This window comes from Equus przewalskii, chromosome 8 (assembly GCF_037783145.1).
Source record: "Equus przewalskii isolate Varuska chromosome 8, EquPr2, whole genome shotgun sequence".
Classification (NCBI taxonomy): domain Eukaryota; kingdom Metazoa; phylum Chordata; class Mammalia; order Perissodactyla; family Equidae; genus Equus; species Equus przewalskii.
In genome coordinates, this window is record NC_091838.1 from 71,768,256 (window position 1) to 71,784,650 (window position 16,395).

Sequence of the window (16,395 nt, forward strand, 5' to 3'; positions counted from 1 at the left end):
ACCAATGTGACCTCACTAAAAGAAAGAAATCCTGGGATAGAGCATGGGTTTGGAGTGACACAAAACTGGTTTTAAATCTTTGTATGGTCAACCAGTAGTCCTAAGATTTGAGCAGTTTGTTTAACTTTCATGAGTTTCCCTGTCTATAGAAAAAGTGTATGAGGCTGCTATCTACCTGACCAGGATTCAAGAAGATAATTCTAGTAAACAGCTTAATAAAGTGAAAGCTCAATAGAGGGCTCAGGTAAAGAGTGGGGGATGGGTATCCTAGGCACACTGACTCGTTTGGTAGGATTATCCCACCACCCAAAACAAGATAAGTCTTCATGGCTGATATGCTTGAAACTTTATAGAGTGCCAGGCAGAAGTGAAAAACAAACAGTTTACTAAGGCTCTGAACCCAGGAGATTATGTATGTTTGTATGTGTGTGTGTGTGTTTGCATGCGGATCAGTAAGTGTATATGTACACATTTGTGTCTGTGAGTGTGCCTTTGTAGGTATGTGAGTGTGTGTGTGTATATGTGATGCTGAGTTTCTATGTATGGGGTCTGTGTGTGTGTGCTTCCGTGTGTAAGTTGGGTGGAGGGTAGGGAGACTGGTGTCAGTACGGGGACTAAATTCAATTCCCCTTCATTCAATAACCTCTTAACCAATTCCACTGAGCTTTTCTTAAACCAACCAACCCAGATCTTTTTGGAGACCTTCCTCTTCCCCATAGACCACAACTTCTCTGTGACCTCGACATAGTCACTTCTCCTTCTCTGGACTCAATCTTCGTTACATATATATTGAGCATATCAAACTAGATTAGTAAGTTTAAAAAAATCTTTTTGAAAAATGGTAGACCCCTTGTTCAAGCATAATCTTCAGAGAATATTGATATTTAATCATGGCCAGAGAGAGAAATAGAGCCACAGATACAGAGCAATAGCTGACACTCATTAAGCACTTACTACCTCCCCAGCTCTGTGTTAAATGTTTTATATGCATCAACTCACGTAAGACTCATGACATCCCTATAATGTGGTTACTATTATTCTTATCTCCTTGTACAGATACAGATGCCTTGCTCAAGCTCACACAATTAGTGAGTGACATGGCTGGGAGACAGATTTAGATGCAAATATGTCTAGAGACATGTTTTTCTGTGGCCCCTCTGCAGAAACCCAGGATCCTGAGGACTGAGTTGGGAAAAGCTGACCTATCTCTGAGTCTGCTTTCTTGCTCTAGCAAACGATGACTTAATTGGTTACTTCATGAGGCTGTAAATAAACACCTGGCCTCTGCAACTCTTTCCCACATCTAAGGAGATATATACATATGTACACAAACACACATTAAATATATATGTGCTCCCATAAACATATATATTTAAATATATGAATATATATTTACATGTATGAATAAAGTATGTATGAAAGAATAAACTGTAGATGATGAATATATGTGCATAAACTGCATGTATAATGAATATATAATGAACTAAATGAATGTTGCCATAATACAAATATCGAATGTGCAGTAGATCCCTGATACAGCAAGGACACTAATCAATGCCATTTCCTCTGTGCCTTAGAAAACCTCCGCCTCTGCCTCAACCAGCACCAAGACTGGAAAAGGGCCAGACTTGGGAAGTGATCTTCACACCTAATCAAGCTTCCGTTTTGCAAGCAAAGATGAATTATAAATCCCAGATAACAAATCAACCCTCAAGCCCTATTTATTGATCCTGTCCTTGTCATTACGCAGTTCATTCCGCTGGGATGGAGGGCACAGGGCTTTCTGTTTGCAATTTCAGGGTAGCATTCTGAGACACATTAGAGAGTATTTCTTTTCACTGAAACTCATGCTTAGCTTCAGGGGAACATGATTGTTAAATATGATGCATATTTACTGTTGTGCCTTGAAAGAGGATTAGTGAAGGAGGACATTGCCTTAATTTCTTCCATGTGGCTCTGAGCGCTGGTGGTTAATTTCCTCTCTGGACTTCAAGAGGACTTTGTGGTTAAAGAGTTAAAGGCTAATTAGGCTCCTTGTCAAAAGCAACAAAACCCTGGCTTCAATGGATTCCCTCTGACAAGAACACCTTTTACTCCAAGGCTCCCTGTTGGCCCAGTTTCCAGCCTCTGATTGGAGTCCATCCACCCTGAGTGGAGTCTCATTAGAAGGGGCAGGAGGTTTGTTTCTGAAATGAGCTGGAGTCAGGGAGTCAACCTGGCATTTACATTGATAAGCAGCTTGTGATTTTCTGTTGTGGTTGCAGTGAGTGGGGATGGAGACCTGGTGGACGGTGGGAACCAGGCTAAGTAGCTGTTATGAGGAGCACTGAGTAAGAGAGGTGGGTGGGGCAATCATCCATTAGCTCCCCCTATACATCTTTATTATAGGTTGTTAATGAAACAACCTATCATTTTCCTGTTTAAGGATTAGAAACTATAGGGAAAATGTGTCTGAACCTCCACTATCTCTGTTTTTGGCTGTTTCTCTTTCTCATGAGATTGTTAGGAGAAAAATAGAGGCAACCCTGAGAAGACTTTGGTACTGTGCTCGTCACATAACGGGACTTCCATTATTAGCTAGTGTCCTCAATCCTCTCCCTCCCCACCCATTGTGGCTTTAGGTTCCAAAGATTCTCATTCAAAATCCAGGTTTCCTAGTTACCATCCGAGTGATACTGGACAATAATAACAGGTAACACTTGTTGAGCCATTACAGTGTGCCAAGAATGAGTCTAAATACTTTACGTATATTAATTTATTTATTGCCTTATTTCATCCTCCAAAACACCCAAGGGGTAACTATACTTTTGCAGAGAAAAATAATGTATAGCATTAATTGAGTGCTTATTGTTCTAAGTACATAACTATCAACTTATATTATCTTCACAACCTTGTGAAACAGATCCCATTATTCTTCAGTTTTAAGGATGAGTAAACTAAGTCAGAATGATGATGTAATTCACCTAAGGTCCTGGAGTTAGAGCCAGAGTTCAGATCCAGGCATTGGGGTCCCAGAACTCTCTGGTTCTTGACCCTCCTTAGCTCATACTGCCTCTGGAGGCTTAGTTCCCTCAGTTGTAAAATCGGGCTACTGCAATGGTACCTGCATCAAACAGTTGTTTTAATGATTGAATAAGATTGTAAACTTGAAAACACTTTACAAATAGTAACATGATATGTAAGTGATAGATATTATTGTGATTATGGGAATTATCACAGTAAAATTGTAAATCAATATAGACTGTTGAGTCCATGATGAGTTTATTGTAAGTGGAAAGATAAGACTAGCATTTGTTAAATGCCTCTAGCTCACTATGTGCTCTTTTTTTATTTCATATTAGCTCATCTTGATATTTTTATCCCCAATGTATAAAAGAACAAACAGAAGCTCAGAGAAAGTTCAATAATGTGTCCATGTGACTCATCTGGGAAACAGCACAGGCAGAATTAAAAGTCAAGTTTGACCAAGTCTGAGACCTGCGGTCTTTCCATTTCACCATGATGGTTTATGAGAACAAGGGAAATTGGTCTCCCCATGGAATTTAGTCATATGATGCTCATTTTGCTTCTCTTCCTTAAAGTAAATTATGAATGAAGTTATCCATTGGAGTATTGTACTATGGAAAATAAAATCTTTCTCCCTAAGATTTCTCTTGCCCTGAAAGCCAAATTTCCCCACCAGATTTTCATCATATGTGTGTTTCTTATTTTGAGATTTAAGACATTCTATCTGGATCATTTGTTTAATATTGCTGGACTCATTTTACATAGGTGAGTTTCAAATCTGGTGCTGGCAACTCACCTAAAGACAAATTTCTAGGGAAGGGAAATGAGCCCCACGTGCAGCCAGATTTCAAGGCTCGGTAGAGTCACATAGAGCAAGTGCCTTCAAAAGTTTTTTGTCCTGAAATCAAACACAAACTTCAGAATAAAACTTGGGTTCAAGTCCTGGCTCTTGCTTTTACTGTGTGATTATAAGCAAATAATGTAATTTTTAAACCCTTATTATTCTCATCTGAAAATGAGATAATTACATCTGCCTTATGGGATTAAACAAAATGGCAGCTGTTATGGCAATAAATGTTAATTTCCTACCAGTTTCCCTCAAGAACAGAGTTTTGGATTAATGGAAGTGAAGGCAAATGCATTAGCGTTTTCCTGGGACTCATGAGTGACAGGATGAAGCTCAGTCCATACTAGAGGGCTAGAGAATGATCCAGAGAACGGTTAGCTTCCTTTCAGGGTTTAAGGAGGGAGGTATATCCATTAGGATGCCTGATAGATATCGCATAAAATAATAAACTTTAAATGCCGTTAATTCTGGAGTTAAGGGGAGAACAATAGTTTGGTCAATGTAGTGGTTAAAATAATGGTTATAGATGGGATGAAAGTGGGGGATGGGGAGCTTACCTTTTTTTTCATCCCCTTTCCAGTGACTTGATGAGCACTGTCATATTCTTCTTGAGCCTGAAGTCATTCCTTTCCCTGCTCTTAGATTTTATTCACATATAGAACACTCTAGGCCAAAGAACATTCTTATTCATGAAAGTGATTTCTGATCTGAATCCCTGTCTTCCTTTTTCTTATTAGATAAGGAGTCTATTGGCCAAGACTTCTTTCAAAAGTTGATGTGATTTAGAGCAACCCAGAGACACTCCGACCAAATTCAACTTCCTCTAGTTCCTTGAACAGCGTAAACTCTTTTATGCCTAGGCGCCTTAGCATGTGCTTTTTTCTCTGCCTGGGGAGTGTTTCCGTTTCCCCACACTGCTTATCTTCACTTGGTTGATTCATACTCATCCTTCAGGCCTCATTTATTCAGAGATATTCAGAGAGGTGTTCTGTGACTCCATGCATTCCCTCAAGACTAGTTTGTGCCCTTGCTTATACACTTCATACTGTGCTGTTCTCAGCACTCTGCACATTCTAATACTTGATTCACTATATTTCTCTCCCAAGTATTTTGTAAACTCGGTGAGAACTTTATCTCGCTCACTGCTGTATCTCAGTGCCCAGCACCGTATGCAGCACACAACGGCCACTCAAAAGCTGTTTTTTAAAAGAGTTCATAAAAGACTGATGGAGTGTGTGAAAGTGAATGAGTCAAGTCCCTGTGATGGAGCAGCAGGAATACTGAACTGCGAATCAGAATGCCTTGGGACCATTCTTAACTTCAATTTTAACTGGCAAAGTGACTCCTAGGCCACTTTAATTTCTTATGCCTAAGGAAGCATATACTTTTATCTCAAAGGATTGTAGGAATTAAATCAAGTGCCTGGTGTGTGATGGATGCTTGATTAAAAGTGAATTCTTTCCCACTGCAAGAGAAACGTTGACGGGGGTTGTGACATCACCAGGGGTTCAAAAACTGGCTGAGCTGCTGAAGCTCCTGGGTCAAAACACCCTCTCCAGGTCTGCTACCCAGACAGAAGCTGTTAAAGATAAACTTAATCAGACAGAGCTAACTCAGAGGGTGGTGATCTGAAGCCAGGGAGCTGTGTCCTCACGTTTCCCTTCTGCACAGGGACTATGGATCTGGATGGCAGCGTGGGTGCCGTCTCCCGGTGAGAAAGGCCTCTTTCAGGAGGGCTCCAGCTCTGGCACGATGATCCAAGTCATAAAGGTGATTCATTTTCCAGTTTCCAAGCCTTCAAAGCAACATATATGAAGAGCCATGGGCCATAGAGAGACACACACTCTCTCTCTCCTCTGCAACAGCTTTGGGGCTACAAGGGACCCTTACAGACGTTGAATTTCCTTGAGTTTCACTGGAACTGTGAATGTTAGGCATACACGTAAGCACACACCCCTGGCACTGGGCAGGGCATTCTTGCACATAACCTGCCAATGTGCGGTCTTGGGGTTATTTTCCACTGAAATACCTAAATACAAAACTGTGAAGACAAAACTGTAGATTCAGGAGCTCAAACTTTCTGGCAGTCTCTTGTTTGAGAGGCCCCTCCCCAAGCTCTGGATTCCAACCATGACACTTAAAGGGGCTGAGTGCTAGACCCTTAGTCAATCAGACTCTTACGGGAGATGGGTAGGGCCTGGAGGATGCACCACCCAAATGGTCCCTGGCAGGCAGGCTTTCACAAAAGGCTCTTTGGCAGGCCCAGCTCTTCGGAAAGTGTGATTTCCTGCTTGCGGTAGAGGCCTCAGAGTCTGTGCAGTTTTCATTTATTTTCTGCTCTGCTGTGGGATTTTGGGAAATCTGGAGCATCTCTCTGCATTTCATGGAGCACTAATTAGTCTGTACGAAACTGTCGTATGGGAAGAGCTTGAACTTTAAGGTGAGACTGAACTGAGCTTAAATCTCAGCTTTCCACTTACCAGCTGTGTGACCATGGACAAATCATTTAACCTCTCTGAGCCTCAATTTGCTCACTCTGTAAAAATGTCTCCTTTTGGGTGTTGTTTTGGAATGTAACTGAGACAGTCATGAAAAGCCTACATAGTACCTGGCAACTGGGAAACGCTGCATCCCTTTCTTTATGACTGCTCTTCCTTTTTTTTTAAATGAATGAGAGAAATATTTAGAAAATTAGTTGTTTTCCTAGATGTAAAAAGATCAAGGGCCATTGTTCTCCCCCAGAGAATATATGAATGTTACCAAGTCTTAAACATTTTTAATACTTACAAATTGTAATTTATTTTTCTCAGTTTGGATTCATATCTGTGATTGTCTGAGGGAAGAATAGCACCCTGTTAGGCGACTGGCCAAATAATGACACCAGGAATAAGAGAAGTGAAATCTTTCAAATTTTGGTTATTTACATCTCATTTATAGAAGTTTTTATATGATTCATAAATTCATACACTCAGTGGGATCAATACACATAAATACTGAAAGAACAGAAGTAACATAGGTCAAGGAAAATCTAATTGTCTCAGAAAATGAGACTATACAGAGACTGTATTTGAGTTTTCCTCTTGTACTGAGCTTCCGAGTAGCTGAGGCAAAAGGGAAACATGAAGAGCCATAAAAGGTCTCAACTTTCGCTCTAAGAGCATTATTTACGTGATTTTTAATTTACACATCAAAAAACCCTTACAAGGTTAAAAGCTGAAGTACAGTAATGTGTCTTTCCTAGACTCCATAGCTACCAGGAGCAGGTCATAGTCCATCTAACTAGAAACTCCACAGTCTTTCCATCATTTTGTGCTTAAGATGTGGGGACTGTCACCGACTCTTTTTCTCCTGCCGTTTGTTTCCGAAGATGTGACTCACCTCATCATGTAGAAATATTGAATCCCCATTGTATTCATAGCTGCAGCCTACAGAGTCAACATGGAAGGGATTCTGCTAAGAAGATCCTAAGCTGCTGGAGCACAGAAAGGGGAAATATAGTAAAATACTGTGATACTGTAGTATTGATATGAATAGAAAATAAGTAACATTAACTGAATGCTTGCTTAAATGCTACACACAGTTTAACCCATGTAATAACCTCACAACATTTAATGTGAGGACTATTACAGACCCCATTTATAAACTTAAACTGACTCAGACAAGCTAAATAAGTTGCCCAGTGTCATGTCATAATCCAATCCAATAAGTCACATAGCCAGGCATTTTGGTTCTGGAACCCAGGGTCTCAATTATTGAACTAGACTGTCTTAATAAAGGCTGTGACTTCAAGATCCCATGTATTCAAGAGAAATAAGGAAGCCCACAAGGCTGGGGAAAGAGGGGAAGAAGCCAGGTGGAAATCTAAGAGTCTAGATAATTCTGGGGTCAGATCCCCCTGCACAGAAAGGCTTTTATTAATATGGGTGTGGTTTGACATGGAGGCTAGAAAGAATCTGGTCATTTCCCAGCCTGCAAACCCCTCTGCAGAAGGGAGATTAGACGTAAGAATGGGAAAAACTCGGGGGAGTAAGGAATGAGGTGTGACTCCCTTTTAATGGAGAAAGAATGTCTCCCCAGGTATCCTAAAACTTACTCTCCTGTAAGTAAAATGTATGCATCCCAGGCCAGGATTATTGGTTTCATTATCTGAGTACAATTGTTGTGATAATTGACATTACTACATCAGTACAGTTTCCAAAAACTTCAAAACAATGAATTAATTCAATGCTCAATGGAAAGATATCTTCTACCAATAGTGTTCAATCCAACTTACCCTTTCTAAGCTGCTCTTTTAATTAATTATGTGGAAATTTCTGGATCTCTCATAATGATGATAATGCATTGACTGATTTATTTACACCTTGACTTGTAGAGGGAAGGTTCTAAGATGGCATCCTTAAAATACAGCAAGGTACCATAAGTTGGTCAAAAGTAAAGAAGATAAATAAATGTAAAAAGAAAACCATGGGAAACACAGATTGAGCAGGACTTTCACAGTTGTTAGGAAGTTTCCATAACTTATTTCAAGCACCCCAGCATCCACTGCAAAACAGAAACAAGATGAATAAAACAAAAATAATAATTACACAATTTACCATCCCCGGAAGAAACTACGCAGCATATGAATGCACTAGGCACTTAGCGCTTTCTCTCCTATCCTAACGAACTCTTGCAAAGTAGCTAGTATCATCTCTGTAACTATAGTAGGAATTAAAGGAAGAGAAGTCAAGCCAAGGTCCTATAGCTGAGGTGGGATTTGAAGTCAGATGTGTTTTGTTCCCAAGTGTGTGTTCTTGTCACTAAAGGATGATATTTCTCCTCTGTGTGCATGGAGAAGCCTCAGTGGACCTGTAACCTAGTCCTTTTTGGAACTCACTGATCTCTACCTCCACTTGTAGAGATTCTGGGGGGAAGATGTGAAGTTTCAAAGTGATTACAATAGAGGAAGGTAGCCAACAAACCCACTAATTTAAAAGTGGGTGTGTGTGTGTGTGTGCGCTCAGCATTCACATCAGGGTGAACTTCAAAGACACGTAGCTTGACCAAGGGCTGAGGCAAAAGTCTCTTGGGCTGAAAGCTGTTGAATTAGTTTCTCAAAGCTCTCATCTCTGCCTGCCACCTCCCTATGTTCTCTTGAAAGAAAACTCCTCAAACCATAATTTTATAGGTTCAAATGAGGCCTTTCTCCTATCAGCAGATTCAGGGAAGTTTGAGAAGTCATGATGGATATCTGCATATAGCCCACCTCATCCCAATTCTGTGACTCCCCAGCACCTTAACTCCTGAAGTACAGGTTTCTTTATACTTGGCAGAGAGGAACTTTTGTGCTTGTAGAATAAATATTGGAGCTTCTCTATGCTTTCTATATCTTTGCCTTTTTTTTTTTTTAAGTTTCCAGTATTTTCACTGGGAGAAAACTGAATGAATGACCTAATTTCAAGGCATAATTTAGAAAGGATCTAGTGGAAATTTGTGATATGGCTGTTGTTTCTTTTAGTGTTTTAGCTGCTCATTATCTAACTCCTTTCTGAAAAGCATCCCTCGTGGAGATTGACCCCTGTATCATTACGTATATGATCTGGTGCAAAACTGGTTCTCATGTCCGCTTTCGTCTGTTGGCTCCCACAGTTGGTCTTCTAGCACAATCAGAAGGCAAGCTGTAACCTAAGTCAGCCAATGAGAGTCTTACTGCCAAGGGCATTGGCCAGTCAACATCAGATCATAAGAGCAGTAGTGTCAGCAGTGCCATTGGCTGGAGCCATGGTGTTGAGGATGGTATTGAGGCTAGAGGTAGGGGCCTCACCTAAATGTTCCATTAATATGAGGGTGCTGTGTGTCCTGCTGCTGGGTCTGGAGCTGCTCAAGTCCTGTTACTTTCCAAGCCTGGGTCACTATGTTTCCCGTCAGCTCTGTGAGATACCCTCTACCCTTCCAGCAAATTTGTCTCCTGCTTAATCTGGCCGTAGTCTTTTTCTACTGTTTGTAACCTAAACCTGAGATGAGCACAGGAGCTAACAATGACTGAACATTTCCTTTCCTTGGCAAGTCCTATGTTAGATGCTTTAACCACTGCTGTGATTGGCTTCCCATTGAGCCTTATGACACTGGTGCTATTATTTGCATTTTATAGATAAGAAGCTTAAGACTGAAACAGGATATGAAGAAGCTAAGCTAATAGTTTATTGAGTGTTTATTAGAAGCTAATATTTTAAACTGCTATCTCATTTAATCAGCACCACCTTCTGTATTAAGTAAAACGATGTTTCAATGTATCTAAGACAACATTGATTGCAAAATGTACCATGCTTTACGCATCACTAAGAAGGTAAAATGCTGTCAATTAAACTCAGATATGCCATTAATTCTAAGATGCATTATGATATCAGAGATATTAATTTCAAAAAATATATTTTAGGATAGATGAATTATAGTGTGTCATCATTCCCATTTAAAGATGGGATACCAGTAACTGAGGCACAGAAAGGTTTAGGAACTTGCCTGAGGTCACATAGTTTGCCCATGATAGTAAAAGGATTTAAATGCAAATCCATCTTACTTCAAAGCTTGAGCTAGAGCTACTTATTGCGCTATAGTCACCCAGCCATCTAGTGGTAGAACTAAAATTCAAACTCATTTGCCTCCAAATTAATAATAAATAAAATTTAATAAATATCTCTTATATGTCAGGTATAGTGCCTGGAGATTTATGGTTGCTATTTTATTTAATAGTCATAATAAACCTGTAGAGTAGAGGTCACTATTCCCATTTTGCAGATAAACAAATTGACACACTGGTTTGCCAAAAGCCATAGAGCTAATGAAGAGCAGAGCTAAGACTTGATTCTAAGTCCTTCTATCTTCAAAGACACATGTTCCACTATCCTACATAGCAACTTGTTTAGTCTACGGCTGAACTTTGCAATCAGCACTCACAGAAATGGGGTGATGCTCATCTAAAGAAATGAATTCCTGTTGAAGGAATAACGGACGTTGATATTTGGGTACCTCATATCATACCACAAAGGCTGTAACACAGACAAAGGAGTTGTTTGTGCCTCTTTCCTCCACCTCCCTCCTCCGCCCAATCCCGTCAAACTGTGTAGCTACAGGAACCACTCAGGCAGTCGCTTTACGTATTTGAGTGTGTGATTCTCGCAGGTGAATAGCACAGGTCTCTAGAGTCCAAGTCAGGAAATGGGAAGAATTCCGCCCTCTCCCCCTTCTATGCTTCTTGAGAATGTCTCTACTTTTGCACATTGGGCTTCATAGTAATTATAGCTAACTAAAGTTATCACCTTCTCTCTTAGTTAGGATTCTCCTAAAAGGTAGACCCTGAGATAAGGATTTGGGGGGTGGGTCATTTATATAGGAGATGATCCCAAGAAGCCCAATAAGTGGCTGGAGAAAGTGAGATGGGAAAACGGAAACACAAAAAGAGTGCATGCGTGAATGACCTACTGCTGGGGCTGTTGCTGGGCTCTCACTGAGGAACTCTGTAGAACAGAACTCAGAATTATCAGTACCAGGAATGGAAGCTGGGGTATTTGTCTACTGATGCCTGTCTCTTTGGCTGAGGATTTTCTCCTGGGATATTAAATTCCTGGTGCTTCTGGGTTCAAACTCCCATGGATGGGGGAGAAAGACCTCAGACAGAGAAGCAGAGAGCTGCAGGTACTTGAGGTGGAAAGCCGCCAGATAGCAGGAATTGCCCACTGCAGCTGCAGGTAAACTCAAATGTATGTTAGAGGGATAGGATGCATCTCAGCACAATCTTCTATACCTTATTACCATGGACCAAGCAATATGTTACTGTCTTTATTTGTATCATTCAACTCAATCCTTACATGTCAGTTGCCCACATAAACGCTAGTCTTCCTAAAATCAGAGGTCCTGTCTATGTGACTCTAGGGACTGGCACAGTGATGGACAGGGCACAGTGGTAATGTGAAGAGTGAGGGAAAGGGCCACCAGTGCAATGGCATGGAAATGAAAGATTGCATAACCTTTTCCAAGAATTCAAGTGGAATAGAAGGGAAGCCATCAAACACCGCTCTGGAATCCATTGCTTCCATAGGGTAGATTGATTGCAAAAGTGACCCAAATTCTTCACTTCTCCTCTATCCTTACCCTTTGCCATATACCTTTGCAGTACCTCTTATTCTGACTCTGGGCATGGCCATGTGACTTGTTTTGTCCAATGAGGTGTTTGCATACATGATGCAAGTGCAGGTTTGAAAGCGCTTGTGGGGATGATCTTGGTTAATCCTGTAGCTCTGCCATTGGTATAAGAGCGAACCTGGATTAGCCTGCAGGAGGATGGAGGACCAGTGGAGCAGAACCAAGGTGCCTTCGTTGTCCTGATTGAGGCCACACTAGACAATCCAAAAGCTGGTGGAGCCCAGATACATAAATGAGCCTAGACAAGAGCAACAGCACTACCAGAAACCCCAGAGCTGAACGCAGACTTAGAGGCAAGCCCAGGTGAAATCAACCAATGCTCGCTCTCAAGCCGCTGAACCCCACGGATTCAGGAGCAAAATAAACGTTTATTGTTGTAGGCCACTGAGGTTTGTGGTTGTTTGTAGAACAGCATTTTTGTGGCAATAAGTAGCTGATACACCCCCATATAGAGCACACGCAGGCATAAACAGCAACATGGCAAAGTGCGATTGAAAGGCAGATGCTGGGCAGCCAGCTAGTCTCACTCAGCAGCTAAATGGCTCCCATGGGGTCACCAGCCTGAAGCATGTGTGATTAAAATAAGTGCATCCATAAATTTACCTATTATTACATGTCATCAGCTGCCTGGCGTCACTTGTCACCTGTAAAGCCACAAACATTAAAGCTGTAAATGGCTGGAGTTTAGGGTTTGAGGGCAGAGGAGCAGTGTGAGATGGGGCTGGCAACACCAGCAGGAGCCAGACGCTGATGATTTCAGATGCTTCCCCGGAGTTATCAGGATGCTCAGGGGATTAATGAACATCAGTTGAATGAACAAGATATTCTGGGAATGACGGACATTTCCTGGCATCACTCAAGGGAAAGCCGATCCGTCTTCTACCTCTGTGAAAAACTGGCTCTGTTAGTTGATGAAAATGCCATCCGCTACTGAAAATTTTACTGGCCTCGTGGGCTTTTTTTTTTTTTGGAGTAATATTTGCCAGGTTATATAGCATATAATCAGAGACATAGGGCACCTTTAAATGGTGTAATTTTTCAAGGCAGAAAAGCCTTCTGTTAAAGAGAAGATGGGAAGAAGACCAAATCAAATAACAATTATGAATAATACCCTACTCAGCCCATAACAAAAGGCTCTGGATTTTATAACACGTTCCTGCCAAAGGCCATGTGTAATATTTCCTTGTTAGTAGTTCCCAACCACTATGAAATCCACAAAACCTCTCCCAGCTGTTGAAGACTTATTCTCTGTCCTTTCCCATTCTGGGACATATCCATAAGGTTTAGAAAATATGACTAAGTTTCTCAACTTGAATGACACTAATAGTAATTTTCTAAGGCTTTGGAGAAAGATGTAAGAAAACCACAGTGCATGTCTGTTTAAAAACTATTCTGTTTAATGGTTTGTAGTATTCCAAAGGTGGGGGGTGAGACAGAACTGTTTAATAAATTGGCTTTCAACGACCTGAGTGATGTTGGGATTACATTAATAATTGGTGCAAATTAAATTACATTAAAATTTAAGGTTTGACACTAAAGCATTAAGATGAGATTAAGCAGGCAGACAAATTTACCTGTATTTTGTAAAAGAGCTTCAAAGGACTTTAAATGCATGCAGGGAAGTTATGAATTCTCCTCCTGGCATACATGAGGTCATAATATAGCTTTCCCCTTGAGTCAAACTTCTCTTGAGTAGAGATCAGAAATATAAGAATATTTAGAAATATAAGAACAGAAATATAAGAAATGTAAGAATGTCCTACTAAAATAAAACACTGAATAAGAAGAAAGCACATTGAAAGTGATGGAGAAAACATATGGTGCATCCTTTCCTCATTTCTTTGGCGTTTTAAGCGGCTTGTTGGTGATAGCTACTGAAAGGCAACATTTATGGGGCCAGTGCCTGAGCCAGGCAATGTGCTAACCACACGTACTAACTTATTTAATTCTTATAACAATGCTTTCAAGTGGGTGCTATTTTTATCCCCACTTGATAGATAGGGAACTTGAGGCTAAGAAAGGGTAAGTGTCTTGCCCAAGACCACATAGCTAGGAAGCAGCAGTACCACTAGTCAGCCCCATGCCTGGGTGATGTGAAAGCTTCTGGTCTAATCACAACACTCACTCAAGTGTTAACGCCCCTGATGCTCCATCTGTTCAGAAAGCGAAGTCCTGGTGACCCTCTAATTCCAACAAAAGGGTCAGGGCTGTTCTCTATTGACTCTTGGAAACATTCCAGTTCCATGAAGCGACTACTGATAGTAATTGCCTAGTAGTCAAAAACCTTTTAATTTCTATCTAGGTATAGCTGTTTCTTTCAACTTTTCTATCAATACGTAGCAATTCATGGCTAGCTAAATTAAATTGTTTCCTATGTCGGCAAAGCCTTCTCTTTAATAGATAAGGCATAATTACCTAGAAGGCTTACTATATTGCTACCCTTCCTGAAGAAAGCTTAGCCAGTTAGTTCTCAAAGCAATAGAGCAAGGAATTTAGGGTTACCGCCTGTGATCTTGTAAACCCAAACCAATGATGTAGTCATAAATGCTGCAGAAAGTGCCAAGGACCTTGAGTTTACAGGGCCTTCAGGTCCAGGTGGACCACGGCAAGGCAGATTTTACCAGCCCTACATTTTTCCCTTCCTTCTGGGGGAGTGACCACTGACATGAATCTCTTTACAGTACCTTATTGTCCCAAGTTTAGAGTAAGTGCTCTCCCTTGCCTTTGCTAGTATTTTTGCACGTCTTAGAAAGCTTTTACTTCTTAACGATGCCAGTCTTTGCATTATTGTTTGGAAAATAAGGTCTATATTCCAAAAAAAAAGAAAAAAAATGTGGGCAGAGATATTTCAATAGAGATTTTAAAAAGTTATTATTTAGATATGGTGAGGCCAACAGATCAGGAGATGACTGCCATTGAAAAGAGAGTTTGTTGGGGGCTGGCCCACTGGCATAGTGGTTAAGTTTGCACGCTCTGCTTCGGTGGTCTAGGGTTCACAGATTCAGATCCCAGGTGTGGAACTACACACTTCTTATCAAGCCACTCTGTGGTGGCATCCCACATAGAAAATAGAGGAAGATTGGCACAGATGTTAGCTCAGGGACAATCTTCCTCTAGCAGAAAGAGGAAGATTGGCAAAAGATGTTAGCTCAGGTCCAATCTTTCTCACCAAAAAAAAGAAAAATTAACTAAGAAAAGAGAGTTTGTTATACTCTCATCCCAAGAGAAAGGAGCAGACCATAGGAGGCCACAGAGGGAAGCACCAGGGTCATTTAGCGGGCAGAGGGAGAGGGGAGAATCATGGACAAAAGTTTTTATTTTGCGGTTTCCTCGGGAAGGAACAGGCAAGGCACAGTAAGCAGATTTAGGATTGGCTAGTTTGAATAATTCCAGAGAGCTCTGGGATGTAAGGGCTGGTACCTGGCCCTGGAGTGATTAGGGCAGGTGGATGGTGGTGTAGGTATGAGAACCCAATGGGGAAGGTGGCTAGAGTATGGCTCTGGATGGATTAGTTTGCATTTGAAAGGCATGCTCTTGGGCAAGTTGTTTACTATCTCCAGGAACTGAACAACCCAGGAAGGAGCAGTCCCCTGGGATTAGTAAGCCTCCAGATGTGAAAGCATCAAATACAGAAAATAAAAGACCTGATTAATATAAGATGGCAACTGTGAAGAGTTCCTCTTTCTGACAGGAAGTGTGACTCCTGTATGTGTGTGTGTGCACGCACATGTGTGTACACGTGTGAGCATCTGTGTAACTATGTTGTATTAATTAGTTTCACAGTGTTACCTGCTGTCTTAGGATTTCCAGTGATTCAGTGTGTATTTCTAGGAAATAAAGCTTCCACATGGACTGGACTATAAATAGCATGTGTCCCCCACCCATGGTTCATTGGTTTGGCCTGGCTCCAAGGACTCTGTCTGAGGAGCACAATAAGTGTTTTATAGACTCTTCCTCCTTCTCTAGGAAGTCCCAGTTCTGGTGGAGGTTTAGAGCATGGTAGTCATCATTTTAACCTCTCCTTTTGACTAGCTTCTACTAAACTGAGGGCTGTGGTCATTATCGACTTCTCCTTCATCACCTCCTCCCTTTTAGTATGACCAGAAGTTGTCCTTAAGAGTTGGGCAATGTAATTAAGCAATTCTTCCTTCTTTCCTTCCATAAGAATATTTATTTATTAGCTTCTATGTTCCAACATGAATCTGGGCCTCTTAAGGTTATACAAATAGAAACCAAACAAAGAGTTTACTGCCTTATAGTGCTTCAAAGATAAATCTTGATAACAGTTCTCTCAAAGCAAAAACCATACTTATTCATTTGATAATTCAAGCTCCTGTTGGAATTTAAATATTGTCTGAGGCTTG